General features: G+C 36.1%; 1 non-coding gene across 1 annotated transcript; it reads right to left on the bottom strand.

Moving 5' to 3' along the window:
- Nucleotides 1-13,675: 13,675 nt before the first annotated feature.
- On the bottom strand, nt 13,676-13,782 carry LOC131171644 (small nucleolar RNA R71). Its single transcript, XR_009142302.1, has one exon. It is a non-coding gene; the product is annotated as a small nucleolar RNA R71 (small nucleolar RNA).
- Nucleotides 13,783-21,710: the final 7,928 nt, after the last annotated feature.

Genomic DNA, 21,710 nt, shown 5'->3' with positions numbered 1-21,710 from the left:
AATAAATAGTATATTTTAAAACTATATTAGAATGAAACGAGAGTAGGATTAAACTTTTTAGTTTATATATATTTTGTTTACTATTAAAGATGAAATTGCTTAATTTTTTTAATTAGTTATTATAAATTAATTATTGAATTATAAAACATTAATATACTATTTATTCTCATTAATACAATATAACGAATAGCCTCACAACTAGTATTATTATTATTATTATTATTATTATTATTATTATTATTATTATTAATGAAGAAGAACGTATAAAGTTAAAGATTCTTTCATTAAAATTTTAAATAATAATTTAATTTTAAAATGTTATTATAATTTGATTCTTACACAGTAAATTTTATTTAATAATAACTATCAATAAATTCATTAAAAAAGTTTAATATTTGTGTAGTCTTTATATTTTCACATTAAATTGTACTTGGCTCTTGCTCCTTGTCATAATATTTTTAAAATTTGTATGTTTGAATCGAAAATAAGTTTTTTTTTTTTTAAATGTGTACCTTCTCTATTTTGTATGTACACGTGTTTCCTTAAAAATTATATATATAAAAAAAAAGGTATTTGTTTAGTTAAAAATAGGTTAGAACAAGTATATAAGGTAAGAAATTAAGCAGAAATTTGATTTATTGATATATGTAATACCTATGTTAGTACATGTTTTCTTCAATTAATCAAGATATCAATATCCAGATGATTTTTAACTTGTTCTAACCTATTTTTAACTAAACTAATACATCAATTAATCAAGATATCATGATAAGAAATTCAAACGTTTTCATTGGTTGGAGAAAAAGAAGCTGTGTCTTTGTAATATTGGAGGTTATCTTTTTTATCCTTGCCTTGACATTTGAACCCTTAGCACTTTAATGGGAAATCCATACCATTTTTTCCTTTTTTTTTAATTTCTATTTTGTTCAACATCTAAAGATTATTTGTAGAATTGTTAGATATGATAAATTTGGTTTTTAGATTTTGATGTTATGCATTGATTAATCATGAATTTGTAAAATTTTATTACAATTTTATTTTATAAAGTACATTCTATTTATTAATAATTATCATTAAATTAATTAATATATTCTAATATGATAATGAAAAGAATTAAAAAAAATCATAGAAGGCCATTTTAATTACTTTAATTAGCATAACAATATTTTTTTAATTTTCAAAAATATTTTTATTTTTTAAAAAAATCAAAAATAGGTTTATGAAATGATTAATAAAAATATTAATACTTTATTTCAATTTAGACAAATTTAGATGAATTACATAAAACTAATACTAATTTTATAATATTGAATAAAATTATCTAAATTAAAAAAATTATAAAAAAAAATTAAAAAATATACAAAAATTAAAGAACTCGTAGCATATAGAAATTCCGACTTTTTTTCAAGACCTTAAGTTATGTTTGATATAGCGTAATCTAATGCAATATAATCAATTATATAATATAATCAAAATTATAATATAATGTAAAGTAACTGTCCTTACATTCCTCTATTTAGTTGCAAAATAAAAATATAAATAGTGTAATGTAATAATATTTTTATTTTAATATTTAATTTATTTATAATGTTAATAATAAGTGATAATGGTTGCAATGAATGGTAGTCGAGTGGTAGTGATAACTAAGTGGTGGTGATGGTAGTGACAGCTATAGTTAAATAGTGGTGGTGGTAGTGGCAAGGTGAAATAGTGATAGTGGTAGTGATCAAGTGATGTATTCACATTTCTGTGAGATCTTATTCAAATTTTGAAATCTCGCATCATAAGATTAGTGATGTATTCACATTTATAAGTTTTTAGGACATATTTTTGCATATAGTTTGGCCTTGTAAATATTTATTTTATATACATTTAGTATGATTTAGCTTAGTTTACTCTACTTTTTAATTTTTCATTTAATTGTATTTTTTTTCTTACCCTTTTAGGTTGAATTGAGGTCAAAAGATGTTGGGAACAGTTAAAAGGAGAGTTTAAGTAGATCTGGAAGTCCAAGAATCCTGAAAGCAATGGAGAAATTCAAGTTTTAAGCAAAATACTACACAAGCATTAATGTGGCCGTGCTTTTGGTCATGTAAAGACGGAAGCCATCATAACATAAGTTGTGCTTCTAGTAACACAAGCAGTGTAATGATGAGCCATGTTGTTGCACTGATAATGTGACGCCCCTTACCCGTCTATTGTATAGCCGAGTAAGAAGTGCCACATTTGGTGCCGGAGCACCCTATCTTGTTTTATCATATCTATTGTAAACTTTTGATGTCATTTAAAACATGTATTCTATGTGTAGATTTTTTTTTTTATATCTTATTTCTGTGGAGACCCGGACAGAGCCTCCCCTGTTTTATTAGAATCTGGTGGGTTTCCACTAATCACCTGTTAATATGTCCATATTCATTTCATACATTTCCATATCATATTCTCTTTTATCATATCATTCACAACTATTTATGAGATCTCAAAATGAAGTATCATCTATTGCATTCATATGGAAATTCATAGATAATAAATTACAAGTTTTCATTTCAATCTCAAGTTTAATTATAAGTCCAAAATGAAATACATCATGACTAGACATAATGAACTAAAATACTAGTCCATACATGGGCCCTACCAAAATACAAAAGACTGGTGAAGTGACTCTGGTCGATGGCAGATCTGGTCGGAACTCTGTCCGAACACTCACCGTATACTGCCGTGGTGGTCACGATCTTCAGTACCTACGCAATGGAAAACCAATGCGCTAAGCATAACGCTTAGTGGTGCATAATTTATAATAACCATAATTAAACAATTGAATTTATATCTGTAAATCATAATTTCTGAGTCTTTTACATTTTTATTGCTCTTTGGAAACAATTAACATTATCGGGATATTTTATGATTACTTATTGTATTTTAAGTCTTAATTAATTTTTATCAGTGCCCAAGAAACCTATAACAAATTATAAAAGCTGGATGCACGGGTTTATACTGGTTAGACAGCCATATGTCTGTCCAGTATACATCTGTCAGGCACGAGCCTGGCTGTCGGGCACGAGACCCGCTGTCGAGCACAAAACCCGCTGTTAGGCTTGTAAAGCCAGAAATAAAGTTAGGCACAATGGCCAATGGGTAGGCATATAGCCTGTAGAACAATCATATCAGACATATATTGTCAAATCATGATTTGCTCTGTAAGCAGTACTGCTATATGTGGTCCCTAATTGGTATACCAATCGATCCAACTATATACATATAAGCCTAGCCATACTTTAGGCAAATTAGTACTATTAAGCACTTATAGTTTTATTATTTCATGCTATATACTATTAAGGGTTCATAACATATTTTTATTTCACTTCATGTACTACCCATGCTTTATACCATTTCCATGTTATTATAATGGGAACATAGGTCCCAACCACTTATTCGTATAACTTATGTATTTATCACTCTCATTATTTTATATCATGTACTATACATATTTATAGTATTGTTATTTCATACATGATGGAAACATAGTTTCCAAGTGTATTTTCCTATGACTTATGTGTTTAGCAAACCATTTAGGTAAATTTACATTTTATGTATCAACTAATTTTATGTCACCTCATAGTGGGAAAGTAGGTCCCACATACCTATTTCATGTAATTTAGCATGTAGAGACTTATTAGGGATAAGTCCTTACTAAAAACAATTTAATTCAAGAACCTTTCTTTAGGTTCAGTTTCACTGTTTTGACTTTACATATCACGTTGAGCAATTACACATTATTACTTATTTCTTTGAAATGTATATATATCACTTTATAGTGGGAAAATAGGTCCCACATACCCTTTTATATGGTTTAGTGTTTAATGGCTTGTTAGGGTTAAATTCCTACCATAAGATAATTTATCTCATGGACCTTTCTTTGGTTTCCGTTTTTGTGTTTTACTTTTACCTATCTATATGATCAGTTTGTAGCCACTGTTTGGCCACATTTCCTTCATGGAAGTTGTTCCTCTATGTCTTATCTTTGTTTTCCCTTTTGAATCATGTCAATTTGATTTTTAGAACTCAATTTATGGTTGGATAACCATAACTAACTCATTCCTAGATTCTAGTTCCTTAACTAGGCAGCTTTTGGACTTAAATTTTTTCCTAATTAATGGAATAGGTTGCAGTCACTTTTAGGCATGGTGATCGTCATAAAATTTGTTGCCCTATTTCCTATGATCATTGAGAAATTTGTATCACAATTTTTCAAGTTTTGTGGAAGTATTTATGGCCAATTAACTGACCTGGGTTCATGTACCTGTACAACAGGCTCGATTCAAAGATCTGATCGCAGGTCACTTTTTGAGATTCTTAAATTCATAATTTGAGGAAGGTTCCTGAAACAAAGTTGTAGCTCTGTTTCTCAGGTTTCAGGAAAGGTATGGCTCATCTCAATTGGATTTTTCTAGTGGGAGTTATGACTAAAAGACTGTTCTGGGGTCAAGTGAAGTTTGGTCAGATTCCAAGTTTTGATGCAGTAACTTGTTCTAACTATTTGACCTAATGCTCTTGATTTTTGGGTTTTGGTCAAAATACCAATTTTGTAGGTATGTGTCTTTTGGACATTTTGCCACTAGTTTCACTATATTTGAGTTCTTGTAGACCAAGTTATAGCCATTTTGCCAAAACTAGTCGGGTAAGTTTATGTCCAGAAATTTCTGGGCAACACAGGTTTAGACAGTTTTGTAACCCAACTTGGGCAAGCAATTTGGTTTGGTTTTTGGCATTTCTGGGTTCAGTGGTCTTCATGAAAATTGTAGCCCTATATCTAAGCTTTCCAATGGTATCAAATTTAGGTCATTTGGACCAGTGTAGAGGGAGTTATGATCAAATGAACACATACTGTTCATTTGGTCATTTTCTGGGTTTTAGTGTTTAGTCATCTGGGTTTGGGCAGAGAATTGGTCATGATTTTGATAGAATTTGGGCATAGTGTCTGCGTGAAAAATGGGCTATTTTAAGTCTAATTTCACCTTCAATTGGCCTCATATAAATTGGAGTCACACATTTTCAGTTATAGTTCAATAAATGGACTGGACTCCTTAAGTCCCAACCTGCAGAAAATCAAACACTCCCAATATCTCAATTCCTCCAACTTCCTTACTTCAATTTGCATGGATAACACTTTTATAAGCACAATCTCAACTCAATAGGTCAATTTTAAGTATTTACACAAAGTCCTCAAGCATTTACACAAACCCTAGTTTTTCAAAGTTTCAAATTTACACAAACACTATACAATCAACTCCCAAATATTTCAACTCATCACAAATTCTTATGGAACCATTTTTCATCACTTAAAAACAACAAACCTCAAGTTCCATGGCTGCCAAAAATCAAGGGTTCTTTCCTTCAAATTTTCTTTTCAATTTCATGCAAATTTTCACTTTATTTAGCATGATATTCATGCTTAAAGAAGAGATTAAAAGTTTAAAGCACTAACCTTTGTGGTGACCCAACTTCAAGCTTCCTAAACTTCAACTTTTCTCCTCTTTATGGGTATCTATAGCTTCCTTAGGGTGTGGGGAGTATTTTTTGTGAAGTGGGCTATGGGTTTTGGGTGGATTAAGCTTGAGAAATCAAGCTTGGAAGCTTGACATCAATGGAGGAAAGAAGGAGCAAAGGTGCTGGCTCCATGGGGGAAAGAGAGAGAGAATAAATGGAGGAAGAAGATGGAAGTGGGTGGGAGTTTGTCCTCTAGTGCCTATTTATAATTTTTTTAATTTTTGTACTTTAAAATTTTTAATTTTCCTAATCTTTTTCTTTTCTTTTCTTTTCTTTTCCTTTCTTTTCTTTTCTTTTCTTTTCTCTTCTCATTTTCCTAATCTATTTCATAAATTTTAATTAATATTAATTATTTTATTCTCTAAATTTTTATTTTGACATTTAGGTCAAAATTCACCTCTGGGAGTGAAATGACCGAAATGCCCTTCATAATGCATATCGAGTCATTTTTATTATTTTTGTACCAATTTATAATTCCTCTAAACTTTAATTTATTTTTCTCTAAATTTTTTCTATGTTTTCTTAACATTTATTTCTTCAATTTATGCCTCCTCACTATAGTTTAGGTGTAGTTCTAGACATTTTGATTGTCTAAACAGACATTAATCATCGGAACAGTAAAATGTACGGACTACCTACGGTGAGGACGTTACAATTCTTCCCTACTAAATAAAATTTTATCCTCGAAATTTACACAGTGCAAATAATCGAGGGACCACTATCTCCTTGTCTTTTCGCCTTTTTGTGTTATAATACTTTACTTTTTCTTTAGTCTGTCTTATTAATCCTAGTTCTACAATCTTATAATTATCTCGATTTACTATTGAAAATACGTAGCTCTACACAATAGTCCCAAGTCGGTATTGTAATCTGCAGCTTACAGCACAAACATCAAGAGCATTGCATAGTTACCACGGTATATTCCAATAGACTAACTCTTTTTTTTTTTTTTATCCTCAACCAGTTATGTACTCATCTTCTTTCATCTCATATACAGCCTCCTTCTCATTTCCATCTATTATCTTTGATACGATCCTTTTCGATTGATAATCTACCATAACTTTATGGTTCAAAGGGTTGGTGACAAGCATGTCATCTTTTAACCCATCTATCGGTATCCTCTTCCAACAGGAGGTACAATGCATATATAGGGGTGAAGAAAATTAGGGTCTATCAATACATATTTAAAGGTATTACAATTAGAAAATGTACCTCTGACAACGTCTACCAAGTCTGGCTCCTCTCGAGCCATAGCGTACACGAGGGGTGCTACTTCAACCTTGGGTTGTTCTATAGTCTCAGAAGCTCTCTGTGATGTACCAGCTATCTCTGGTCTTATCGGTCTTCTAGCCCTCTGTACTGTCAGGGCATACCTCTGAGTATGTGGTGGAGCTGTGGGAGCACTCCTCCGTGGGCAATCTCTCAAAAAATGCTCTGTGGACCCACATCTGAAACATCCACCCATTAGCAATCTATACTTTCCTCTGTGGTTCTTCCCACAATGTGTACAAACTGGCATCGAGGTTGATCTCCATGCTATAAGACCCGCAGAATTGCCAATTGATACACCCGTCTGACCTCCTCTCCTCGGGCCAAATCGAAACCTCTGCCTCTGTTCTCTGCTCTGAATCTGACCCTGAGACCCCCTGGGTCTCTTGCTCTCTTTAGTAGCTGTGCTGGACTGGCTAGGTCCAGACCCTCTCTTGTGCTGCCTATCCCTCCTGAGCTACTCATCATTTCTAACTCTCTCTACTGGGGTCCTATATACTAGCTGGGGAGGTGGTGGCATAGGTCCGGTGACGTGACAGAGCAATTGAGTCATTTGCTCTAGGAAAGCCTGCTGTGTCCTTACTAAAGTACCCAACGATGGTTCTGCTCTACTGCTACTGTGTGACGCCCCTCACCCATCTATTGTGTAGCTGAGCAAGAAGTGCCACATTCGGTGCCGGAGCACCCTATCTTGTCTTGTCATGTCTACTGTAAATTTTAATGTCATTTAAGTCAGGTAATTTATGTGTAGAATTTTTTTTTTTTATATCTTATTTCTGTGGAGACCCAGACAGAGCCTCCCCTGTTTTATTAGCATCTGGCGGGTTCCACTAATCACCTGTTAACATGTCCATATTCATTTCACACATTTCCATATCATATTTTCTTGTATCATATCATTTACAATTATTTATGAGATCTAAAAATGAAGTATCATCTATTGCATTCATATAGAAATTCATAGATAATAAATTACAAGTTTTCATTTCAAGTCCAAAATAAAATACATCATAAACTAGTAATTACATCATGACTAGACATAATGAACCAAAATACTAGTCTACACATGGGCCCTACCAAAATACAAAAGACTGGTGAGGTGATTCTGATCGGTGGCAGATCTGGTCGGAACTCTGTCCAAATACTACTGTGGCGACTGCTGATCTTCAGTACCTACGCGATGGAAAATCAACGCTCTAAGCATAACGCTTAGTGGTGCATAATTTATAATAACAATAATTAAACAATTGAATTAATATATACAAATCATAAATTCTGGGTCTTTTACATTTTTTTTTTATTACACTTTGGAAACAATTAAAATTATTGGGATCTTTCCTGTTTACTTATTGTATATTCAGTATTAATTAATTATTATCAATGCCCAAGAAACCTATAACAAATTATAAAAGCTGGATACACGGGAGTATACAGGTTAGACAGCCATATGTCTACCCTGTATACATCTGTCAGGCACGAGGCCAGCTGTCGGGCACGAGACCCGCTGTCGGGCATGAGACCCGCTGTCGGGCTTGTAAAGCCAAAAATAAAGTAGGCACAATGGCCAGTAAGTAGGCATATAGCCTGTAGAACAATCATATCAGACATATATTGTCAGTTCATGATTTTCTCGGTAGGCAGTACTGCTATCTATAGTCCCTAATTGGTATACCAATTTATCCAAACTAAATAAATAAGTCTAGGTATACTATGGGCAATTAAACATTTTTAATTAATTTAGCACTATTCACTGTTACTATTTTCTAGTACTGTTCATTAGTACCATTAATTTCATATTAATAGGACATTAGTCCCAATTTACATATTCATATCATTTTTAATATTTAATTATCCTTATGAGTATTTTAATTATCATATATAGTATTTTTCTCATGAACCTTTCTTTAGGTTCATGTTGATGTGTTATCTTTATCTAGGAATTTGACTAGGTTAGGATGTCTATTTAGTCACACTTCCTTCATAACAATTGTTCCTCTATGTTTAAACTTGAATTTCAGTTTTTGAATCACTGAATTTGGAGTTATAGAACTCAAGTTATGGTCAAAATACCATAACTAGTCCCTTTGCATCTAAGCTGTCCAGAATTTACAATTCCTGGTCAATAAACTTTGACCGGTCATTTGATCATTTTATGGTCATTTTTAGACTTAGGTTCCTTCACAAGATATGTTCCTCTATGTCTTAGGGACTCCCAGGTACAATTTCATAATTTTTCAAGCTTGGTATAGTGAGTTATAGTCAGTGTATTAACCTGGACTCTCAGTCCTATAAGGGCAATAACCAACTTCAGGGCAGTATGTTTGACCCTCTTGTTAGGGTCTTTACACTTAGAATTTGGCAAAGGTGTCTAAATCAATATTGTAGCCCTAAGTATCATGTTTCTAGATCATATTGGCACATCTCAAATGGAATTTCCTAGTGGGAGTTATGGCCAAATGAACACACAGGTATCAAATGGCATTCTGGGTTCAACTTAACATTTTCTAGATTTCAATTCCTAACTTTGGCTAATATTTTCCCTAGGATGCAATGGTTTCTAGAGCTTGGTCAAAACATAAAAATTTTTGTGCTGTGTCTTATAAAACTTTTGGCACTAGTTTCACTCAATTTGCAGCTTTGGACACCAAGTTATGGCATTTTTACCAAAACTGGTCAAGCATACCAGAGGAACAATATTTTGGACAATTTCTGGGTTGGCAGTTTTAGTGACTCAAATTGTGCTAACAATTTGATTTGGTTAAAAGCAAAACTGGGTTAAGTGGTCTTCATGAAAAGTGTAGTCCTATGTCTAAACTTTCCATGGGTAAAATTTTAGGTCATTTGGACCAGTATAGAGAGAGTTATGACCAAATGAACACGTACTGTTCATTTGGTCATTTTCTGGGTTGGCAGTTTCAGTGACTCAACTCGTGCTAACAATTTGAATTTGTTAAAGGAAAAACTGGGTTAAGTGGTCTTCATGAAAAGTGTATCCCTATGTCTAAACTTTCCATGGGTAAAATTTTAGGTCATTTGGACCAGTATAGAGAGAGTTATGACCAAATGAACACGTACTGTTCATTTGGTCATTTTCTGGGTTGGGTGCAGGGAAATCCAAATTTGGGCAGTATTTAGCTCAAGTTTTGGACAGAATTTGGGCATGGTTTCTTCATGGAAAATGGGCTATTTTGGGTCTAGTTTCACCTCCAATTGGCCTCATACCAATTGGGGTCACACAATTTTATTTATAGCCTAAAATGTACACTGCCCTCAACAAACACAACCTGCAGAAAATTAACACTTCCAAAACTCAATCTCCTCCAACTTCCTTACTTCAATTTGCATGCAATACACTTCTATAAGCAACAATCTCATCCCAATTAGGTCAAATTTCAAGCATTTACACAAAATCTCCAAGTCATGTACACAAACCCTAATTTCCAAGTTTCAAACTCAATCAATTCAATCCCTTTTCACTTCTCATACATATAATCATATCAATCATCATCTCTAAACTCATTTACATTATTTGAAATAAAGCCCAATACATTTCATGGCTGCCAAAATTTGGGGACATCATGGGTTCATGAATTTCTTATTAATTTCTTGAAATTTCCACTTATCTCAAGTCACTTTCAAGTATTAAAAGAAGAAGGAAGGGAGAAAAGCACTAATCTCTTGTGACCCAACTTGAAAATTTTCCCAAAACTTCAACTTTCCTTCTCCCTATGGGTACCTAGAGCTTCCTTATGATGTGGGCTAAATTTTTAATGAAGGGGACCATGGGTTTTGGGGAGTGAAAGCTTGGCAAATCAAGCTTTAAGCTTGATAACAATGGTGGGGAGGGAGAGACTAAGGGAGACGGCAAGGAGAGAGAGAAGAGGAAATGAAGAAGACTTGTGGTTGGTGAATTTTTGTCTCTTGTGTCTTATATATATATATATTCTATAATTATTGTTTTTAAATTTCATAAATCTATTTTCTTTCTTTTCTTTTCTTTCCTTTTCTTTTCTTTTCTTTTCTTCTTCTTTCTCTTCTCATTTTTCAAATTCAAATTCATAAAATTAATTTATGTTAATTATTCTATTTCCAAATTTTAATTTGACATTTAAGTCAAAATTCACCTCTAGGGGTGAAATGACCAAAATGCCTTTCATGGTGCTCATCGGATTATTTTTATTTTTTTTATACCAATTAATAAATTCTCTAAATTTTATTTTATTTCTCAAAATTTTTTTCCTATATTTGTTTTAATATTTATTTCATTAATTTATGCCTCCTCACTATAGTTTAAGTGTAGTTTCAGACATCCTGACTGTTCGAACAGACATTAGTCGTCGGAACAGTAAAATTTACGGACTACCTACGGTGAGGGCGTTACATACTGCGCCCCTGACTAGACGTAGGTGCAGGTGCATGACTCTCTACCTCTTCCTCTATCGGTTTTGGAGACCCGTGCTCTGACGGATTGGACGCCATCGATCCTATAAAACAGATAAAAAAAAACAGATCTACATTAGTGTCACCTCGACTCTATCTAAAGGCCCACGCATGTGATGCAACTATTTCTTTCTATCTATCTAGGTCTAGGACTGCTGATACACTTGAATTGTATAGATGTTTTTAAGCACATTTGTATTCTAAATCATAGCATTTAGACAAGTATTTTCATGCATAATAGTTGATTTCATTAGTTTTCATAAATTCTATTGCCAAGCCCTTAATTCCATATTTTCTGCATTATTTCAGGTGTTTTGGTGAAGCCCCAAAGGATGGATATGCAAAGAAAAGCCTGGAGAGGTAAAAAGATAAAGAATTGCTGCTGATACAAAGTACACGGGTCGTGTAAACCAAGCACCAGACCCGTGTAACTCCCTGCCAGAAGAAAGCCAAGAGAATCGATGAGAAACACAAAGTACACGGGTCGTGTAAGTAGACTCGTGTAATCTGCAAGAACCCGTGTAAGTCTCTACTGGGCGTAAGCTTGAAGAAACTTATAGGAATAAAAGTACATGGCTCGTGTAATCATGCCCGTGTAGTTGGCACAGACCCGTGTAACTTTCTGCGCCAAAACAAAACCACGTGATTCTCCTCCAGCAAATTACACAGCCCTACTTTGCGGGACCCGTGTAGTGACACACGGGCAGTGTACTATGCTACAGCCTGTTTTCTGACTCGAATTCCCTTCCTATTTTCTGGTTCGAATGAGACTCCTAAAGCCTTTCGAACTCAAAATGACCTAACCCTAGGGTAACCAATATAAATAGAAAAGAAAACACTAGGAAAGAGGTCGGTGACTGTCGTCAGGAATGCTGTTGAAGGTTGCTGTTGTCGTGCTCTACATCAATACCAAAAGAAGTCTTTTAGCTGAAGCTCCACAAGATCAAAGTTGAAACTCTCTTTGGTTCCTTCGTTTCATCTCCTTAGACATAATTTTATTATTTTATTTCTTTTGCATAACTCTCCTTTTTTATTGTTTTTACTTTTTTTGTCATGACATTTGCTGAACTCACTATGAGTGAGTAGTTTTCTTATTTTGGATTTGGGAGAGTAGCTCTTGTAATTATTATTATGGATGAACACTGAGTTTTATTTATTGGATTTGAGATTCGTTTCTTGATTTAATTTCTTGTGATCTTAATGCATGCTATGTGTTGGTATCCACTTAGTTATGATTATAGATGTTAATTGAAGGACTGAAAGGTGAAGATTAATATTAGAAAATCGAGATCTTAAATCTAGGAATTCTAACCTAGACATAGGCTGATACCTTTATGGAATCTAAAAATTGGTCAAAGGTCTTAAAGGATTTTAATTGATTTGATCACCACGAAAGTAGGGTTCGAGTTAATTAGAATACACCCTAGATGCCTTGAGAGAGGATCTAGGATAGCTTAGGATTGATTTCCATCAAAGAAAATGATCCTTAATTCAGTAAATAAACTAGATAACATCCCTAGTATGATTCAAGTGTGAAATCTTAATTCCAGAATTGCTTCAAATAAATCATTTCGTTTTAAGTTTACCATCTTAGTATTTAAAGTTAACAAACTTCATTCCCTAAGTATTCAATATCCTAGACAGTCAAGATTTATGTGTAGATTGGTACTTGCTAAACAAAAATTCCTCATGGGAATGATACTCTACTCACTTTATTACTTGTTAGCGATACGTGCACTTGCGGTAATTGCAAAATAGCGAAACAAGTTTTTGGCACCGTTGCCGGGGAATTTTGTTTTTAGTAATATCAAGCGATAGGTGATTTAGCTGATTTAGGCAATTATATTTATTATTTAATTTTATTTTACTGGTTGTATTTCTTTTCTTTTCTCTCAGGCACTCGATTTGGTATATGACCAAAACAAAGCTAGAAGAAATTTTGGACTGTGATCCAGAAATAGACAGAACTCTGAAAGCCATCAAAAAGGAAAGGAAACATCAAGAGCACGATCAAGGAGATCCCGAAATCCCAACCATGGCCGATAATAATGACAGATTAAGACTCTTGAGAGATTACGGAGTTCCATCTGTCCAAGGATTTCAGCTCAGTGTCACTAGACCCATAGTGGAAGCTAACAACTTTGAATTAAAACGAGCATGGCTCCAAATGATTCAACAAACCCAGTTTGCAGGTTCACCAATAGAGGACCCACACTACTACCTCCAGTGTTTTCTTACCTTATGTGATACATTCAAGATGAATGGAGTGTCTGATCAAGCAATAAGACTTAGAGCATTCCCATTCTCCCTTCGAGATAGGGCAAGGAAGTGGTTACTTTCTCAACCGGCTGGAACATTCACTACCTGGGAAAACCTCTCTCAAGCTTTTCTAGCAAGGTATTTCCCACCTGCAAAGACTACAAACCTGAGACTTGAGCTCAACACCTTCAGACAAAAGGAGGGAGAATCATTCTATGACGCATGGGAAAGATATAAAGACCTACAGAGGGAATGTCCACACTATGGCATAGAAGATTGGTTATTGGTGCAAAATTTCTATAATGGATTACTACCCTCTACAAGGAGCACAGTTGATTCAGCTGCAAAGGGTGATCTAATGGAGAAAATAGTGCCACAAGCACTTGAACTCCTAGAAAGGGTTGCATACCATAACTATGAGTGGTCAAACGAAAGAGGAAATGCAAGAAGAACTGCAGGAGTCCTAGAAGTAGATGCCCTGAGCATGATAAATGCCCAGTTTGATAAGCTCACAAAGAAACTCGAAAGAATACAAGCCAACGCAGTTGGTACAAATAGTCAACATGAAAGCAGCTACGAAGGAGGGTACATGAATTCAGAATACAGCAATTTCAACAAACCTACAGAATAGATGAACTATGTGAATAATGGAGGAAACTTTAACCAGAGGCAGCCAAATAATCCGTATTCAAATACTTACAACCCTAGATGGAGAAACTACCCAAACTTCTCATGGTCCAGTTAGCAGAACCAGCCAATAAACAAGCAACAAGGGTACAAACCTCCAGCACCCCCTAGATTTCAGAACAGAGGTCAGAACCTTACATAGCCATCGCTACCTCTCCAACCTCAACAACCTGAACCAAAAATGACCATGGAAACCATGATGGAAGGATTCCTAGCAGCTCAACAATAACAAACTGAATTGATTAAACAGCTAACTTCCAGAATTTACCAACTTGCTACCCATAACAAGATGCTAGAGAATCAAATTGCTCAGCAGGCAAGTTCTTCAAGTAAGGATGCTGGCAAACTTCCCAGTCAACCAAAAATGAACCCAAGGGAGCATTGTAAGGCAGTTGCACTGAGGAGTGGGAAAACTCTAGTACAACCAGAGGTAGAATCGACAGAGGAAACCATAGAAAAATCTAAAGACCAAGCAGAGAAAAAGGAGGAAGAAGCTAAGAAAGATCAAGAAGAGGAAGCAAGGAAGACAAAGAAATTACCAGAACCATACCAGCCTCCCCTACCTTTTCCTCATAGATTTCACAAAGCCAAATTAGACAAGCAGTTTGGGAAGTTTTTAGAAGTTTTACATAAACTTTATATTAACATCCCCTTCACTAAAGCACTTTCTCAGATGCCATCTTATGCCAAATTTCTTAAGGAAATTCTGTCAAAGAAAAGGAAGCTAGAGGACTATGGAATAGTAGCTCTAACAGAGGAATGCAGTGCCATTCTGCAAAACAAACTGCCTCCAAAGTTGAAGGATCCAGGAAGCTTCTCCATACCCTGTATCATTGGTAACAAGAAAATAGACAAGGCCCTCTGTGATCTTGGAGCAAGCATCAGCCTAATGCCTCTATCAATATGTAAAAAGCTAGAAATCGGGGAACTGAAACCCACAACAATCTCATTGCAATTGGCTGATCGATCCATTAAATATCCTGTAGGGATACTTGAAAACATCCCTATCAAAGTTGGCAAATTCTTCATTCCAGTGGACTTTGTTGTCCTTGAGATGGAAGAAGATGTCCAAATTCCCATCATCTTGGGAAGACCATTCTTGGCAACTGCTGGAGCCATCATAGACATAAAAAATGGATGATTAACCCTCAAGGTAAGAGAAGAAGAAGTGGAGTTCAACTTGTTCGACACAATGAAACACAAATTTGAACCTGATGAATGCTTCAAGGTTGACATAATTGACGAACAAGTTAAAGAGGAATTTCATAAGACACATCCTAAAGATCCTCTTGAAGCATGTATTGTGCGTAGCCACACAGTGGATGATGAAAATACTGAAATAGCAGCATGTGCACAACAGTTGGCAGCTCCTCCACCCCTACCTTTAGCTAAGGCTTCAGAGATGGAGGATTTGAAGGAGGAACAAACCGAAGGTAAGCTCCAGGAAAACGCCGAACAGGTAGAGCTTAAACCTCTCCCGTCTTCGTTAAGGTATGCATTTCTGGACTCAAATTCTAAATATCCTATTATAATCAATGCTAGCCTGTCTAAGTTAGAAGAGGAAAAATTGTTAAGAGAACTTAGGATCCATAGCAAAGCATTAGGGTATAAAATAGAAGACCTGAAGGGAATCAACCCTTCGATTTGCATTCATAGGATACCCATGGAAGAAAACAGTAAACCCATAATCGAACACCAATGAAGACTTAACCCAAACAAGAAAGAGGTAGTCAAGAAAGAAATTTTAAAACTTCTAGATGCAGGTATCATACCCAATTTCTGATAGTAAATGGGTTAGTCCAGTACATGTAGTTCCTATGAAAGGTGGGACAACTGTTATTCGTAATGCAAGCAATGAACTAATCCCTACTAGAGTAGTCACTGGTTGGCAAATGTGCATAGATTATAGAAAATTGAATGGTGCCACCAGAAAAGACCATTTCCCCCTCCCCTTCATTGACCAAATGCTAGAAAGATTAGCGAAACACTCTTATTTCTGTTACTTGGATGGGTATTCGGGATTCTTTCAAATTCTTATTCACCCAGAAGACCAAGAAAAGACAACATTCACTTGTCCCTGTGAAACATTTGCATATAGGAGAATGCCTTTTGGTCTTTGTAATGCCCCGGATACCTTTCAAAGATGCATGATGGCTATATTTTCTGATTATATTGAAGATATTATGGAAGTTTTTATGGATCATTTTTCTGTCTATGGAACTACTTTTGATGATTTCCTAGCTAATTTATCTAAGATGCTGCAAAGATGTGAAGAATCAAACCTAGTCCTAAATTGGGAAAAATGCCACTTTATGGTAAGGGAAGGTATAGTTCTGGGACATTTGATATCAGAAAGAGGAATTGAAGTAGATAAGGCGAAAATTGAGATCATTGAAAATATGCCACCACTAACGTCAGTCAAGAGAGTGCGAAGCTTTTTGGGACATGCAGGATTTTACAAAAGATTTATCAAGGACTTTTCCAAAATAGCTAAGCCACTTACTAACTTGTTAAACCAAGATGTTCCCTTTGATTTTGATGAAAATTGCCTTGTCTCCTTTAACAGAATCAAAGAGGCCTTGATATCAGCACCAATAATGCAGCCACCGAATTGGGAGCTACCATTCGAGGTTATGTGCGACGCGAGCGATTTTGCAGTTGCAGCAGTGCTCGGGCAAAGAAAAGATAAAAAGCTCCATGCTATTTATTATGCTAGAAAGACACTCGATGATGCACAAATTAATTATGCTACCACAGAAAAAGAATTCCTAACAGTGGTATTTGTAATGGACAAATTCAGATCTTACCTCATCGAGTCAAAAGTCATTGTATTCACAGACCATGCTGCAATCCGGTACCTTATGAACAAAAAGGAAGCAAAACTAAGACTGATTCGATGGATTCTACTTCTGCAAGAATTTGACCTTGAAATAAAGGACAAAAAGGGATCTGAAAATGTAGTATCTGACCATCTTTCTAGACTAAAACTAGAGTACATGGAAGATTTCGAAGATTTGTCAATTGACGATTCATTTCCTGATGGCTTGCATTCTCCAAAGCTCCATGGTACGCTGACTTTGTTAATTTTCTTGTATGCAAGGTACTACCTCTAAACATGACTTATCAGCAAAGAAAAAAAATTCCTGTATGATGTGAGATACTACTTATGGGAAGAACCACTACTATACAAGAGATGCAATGATAGGCTGATAAGAAGGTGCATACCAGAGGAAGATATGGAAAGTATCATTTATCACTGCCATTCATCACTATATGGAGGGCATTTAGGCACTTCAAAGATCGCAGCCAAGATTTTACAAGTAGGGTTTTACTGGCCACATTTATTTAAGGATGTAAGATCCTTTGTGCTAGCTTGTGATCAATGCCAAAGAACAGGTAACAGTTCAAGAAGGAATGAAATGCCATTGCATGGTATACTTGAGATATAATTGTTTGATGTATAGGGAATAGACTTCATGGGAACATTTCCCTCTTCCCATGGAAACAAGTATATCCTAGTTGGAGTTGATTATGTGTCAAAATGGGTAGAAGCTATTGCAACGCCAACCAACATGCAAGAATGGTCACCAAGTTCCTTAAGAAGAACATCTTCACAAGATTTGGCACACCACGAGCGATAATCAGTGATGGAGGAAGCCACTTCTGCAACCAACAATTCGAAACACTACTGAAAAGGTATGGAGTGACTCACAAGGTGGCCACACCTTATCATCCTCAAACCAGTGGTCAAGTAGAAATATCAAACAGGGAACTAAAGCAGATTCTGGAGAAAACTGTAAATAGATCCAGGAAGGACTGGTGCATGAAGCTAGATGATGCACTATGGGCATACCGCACTGCATATAAAACCCCAATTGGCACAACACCCTTCCGACTGGTTTATGGAAAATCATACCATCTCCCTGTTGAAATTGAGCATAAAGCCTACTGGGCAATTCAGGTACTAAACTTTGACCTCAAGGCTGCTGGTGAAAAAAGGCTCTTACAACTAAATGAGCTGGAAAAAATCTGACAAGATGCATACGAAAATGCCAAAATCTTTAAGGATAAAACCAAAAGATGACATGACAGGGGCATAGCAAGAAAAGAGATAAAAGAAGGATATCTTGTCCTCTTATTCAACTCTAGATTGAAACTCTTTCCAGGGAAGCTGAAATCAAGATGATCCGGACCTTTCAAGGTCACCTAAGTCTTCCTGCATGAAGCAATAGAGGTATGGAGCGAAACTTTAGGTGCATTCAAGGTCAATGGGTAGAGGCTGAAGCCTTACTTTCAGGGAGAACCCATAGAAATGGGAGTAAATTGCACTCTCAGTGCTCCTACTGACAGACCATAAACAAGCAAAGTCCAGCTAAAGACTATAAACAAGCGCTCTTTGGGAGGCAACCTAAAACTTTTCTGAACTTTTCTTCTTTTCTTTTTATTCAATATTAAATTTTTGTTTCGTACTCATTAGCATTTCATTTTGTAGGATTCTTGAAAAGGGGAATAGAGATCAAAAGAGGAAGGGAATCACCAAGTCAAAACCACAAAAGGGAAAATTGAACAAAACCGGGGAAGTAAATCTACTGCTAATCTTTGCATCCATTTCATGTGTTAGAATTATAAACTTTTCATTTGCCAAAGATTTGAGAAACCAGAAACTTACACGGGTCATGTACTGATAGTACACTCCTCGTGTAACTTTTTGGAAGTCTATAAACTTCATGCAATCTCAACCCTGCGGGAGGCAGAAAATTTCACGGGTCCATATCCCAAATTACACGGATCGTGTAATGTCTCTAGCAGAATAACTGAGAGACAGAAGGTTACACGGGGCTCCTTGAATTTTACATGGGCTGTGTAACATATCCAGTAAAGAAATCAGAGAGACAGGAAGTTACACGGGTCGCATAGCTAATTTACACGGGCCGAGTACTACGATAGATTTCAAAAATTTCAGGCAGAAATTTACACGGCCCTACATGTCGGGACCCGTGTAGTGATACACGACTCGTGTATCTCGTCGCAGACGCGACTCTTGGGGCACAAAACGCTCGAAACGAAGAGTCCTAATGGCTCTTTAAATACACTCCTAGCATTAAAACCCTTCATCTACTCCCTTTCTAGCCTATAAAAACCTCTCAAATCTCATCTCCTTTCACCAAAATCATACTCTTCTTCTCCCCAAAAACACACCCATGGCTCCTACAAAGAGATCTGCAAGAAGAATCGGCTCTTCTTCACGACAAAGAGGAGAATCCTCACCTTCTCCACCCCAGCCTCCAACCCAACGCCCAAGAACAAGGGAAGCCACACAACAACCATCTCAACAAGCTCCACCCCCACCACAACCACAGCCACAACCTGCTTCACAACCAGAAATCTCTATTCCTTGGGGATTTTGAGATAACGCCCACAAAGCAATGTGCACCCAACTTCATTCATGAAAAATATCCTTCACCAAATATATAGATTTTCCACTTTTAGAGCAAATCGGGTTGTAAGAAGAAATCAATGGGCTACTTGACAGCATTGGGTGGACAAAGTTTGCCCAACTCCAATTTCCAGCCTACAAAGACACAACGCTGGAATTTTGGGCAGCTTCAAGGCCAACTTATGGCCCACCGACAGGGAAGACAGGGGCAGAATTGAGTTTCGCCTACTTGGTGTAGACCGGGTAATGAATATGGACGAGTTCAGCGCCATCTTCTGCTTTGATAGTACCAGCCACCAAGAAATCCCAAGGAACCGCATGCTATACAACAACATCAACTTTTGGGATTCCATTGCACCAAACACAGAGCCCTACAACTCCAGCAAATCCAAATCAACGGGCATCACTAGTCCGGCATTGCGATACATGCATCGGTTTGCCACCCATGCCATAATAGGCCATGGCAACAGCCTCGGCGTTGTCAACACCAGTGAGTTATTTTTCCTATGGTGCATGGTCACCGAGCAGCGGTGCAGCACTAGCTTTTTCCTGTGCAACCATCTCCGACGCCGTTGCCATCAGCCTACTGGGCACATAGTGCATAGAGGCCTAATCACCACCATTGCCCTCCACTTCGGCTTTATTCCAGGACATCACAGACTGCGCTTTGTTACTGGAACATCGAAAATTGATCAGACTATTTGCATATCCATGGGGATATGTAAGAAGGTAGACAACAAATGCTACTTGGTGGACGCCGAAGGAAACACCATCCCTCTGAGAGACGAGGCAAGGGAGAGACCCGGTGAGACTTCACAACCCCAAGAAAAAAGGCAAGAGCGGATGTTTGAAGAGTCCCCTGTCCAAGTGCCTCCATACACACCACCACTGATAGACCCGGTCCTTGCATACCTGTAGCGCATGGATACCACAATATACGGAAGGATGCGAGCTATTGAGGACAGCCTCTAGGAAGCACATAATAAGCTGGACATTCTAATGGACAAACTAAATGAGGAGGATGAGGAGGAAGAGGAGCAAGGATCACCATCATCATCATCAGAGGCCTTTTAGAGATAGGACTATAGGATATGATCTTCATTGTAATATCTTACATGCCCTAGTCCTAACTCAAAACCATAGGTCTCTTTTATTTGCTTTATGTTCAAAAATTTTCCATGCTTAATAAATATTATACTTCCTTAAAATTTTTATACGCATCATCCAATCTTGCACATTATATTGACATCGAGGACAATGTCTGATTTGAGTTTGGGGAGGGATACATTTGCACTTGCATATCATTACATGCAAATCATTGCATTGTTTAAATTCTGCTATATTATTCTTGTGTATCAAATTTAGCTACATGAAAATTTTTGGATTGTAAATTGTGAAACTTAGCACTATAACCAAAATTTTTGTAAGCTAATAATTGGACTCCACAGGATAGAGGAATGAACGTATCTAGATGGGCAAAAAGGGATTCTAACATGTTTATGAAGAAGCTAATCTCTTTTATGGAACTAGACTGGCTAAACCTCTTCATAACTATTAATTTATCACATTAAACATGTAAAATTAGGAGAACAAATTTTAAAACACAAGCAAACTCAAAAATTACTTCACTAACTCTAGAACATATCTCTCAGACCTATCAAGGCAAAATCCTAGCATACGTTTGATGAAGAGATGATTAAGGCATTCTTTGATATAACCTCACTAAGCCTTAGCCACCCCTAATTAAAATATATCCCTTGTAGCCAACTTGAAGCCTATATTTATCCCTTAGAATTTATTGCTTACCCATATTATTTACCTAGCCCCTAACCTAAGCACCTACCATACCCTTTTGAGGAAGCAAAATGCATAAAGAAAATGAAGAGAGGATGTGAAACTCAAGAAAGAATGCGAGTGTGCAATTGAAGCAAAAAAAAAAAATTGCCTTTCCAACCCAGCAAAAGCAATGAGTTTGGGGGAGAGGACAAAACAAAAAGGAAAAAAAAAGAAAAGAAGTCCCAAGATAAGTGTCATGGAAGCATGCTTGACAGTATAAAAAGCCAAAAGCCCTTCC

This window comes from Hevea brasiliensis, chromosome 12 (genome assembly GCF_030052815.1).
Source record: "Hevea brasiliensis isolate MT/VB/25A 57/8 chromosome 12, ASM3005281v1, whole genome shotgun sequence".
NCBI lineage: Eukaryota > Viridiplantae > Streptophyta > Magnoliopsida > Malpighiales > Euphorbiaceae > Hevea > Hevea brasiliensis.
This window is presented reverse-complemented; position numbering and strand designations above follow the sequence as displayed.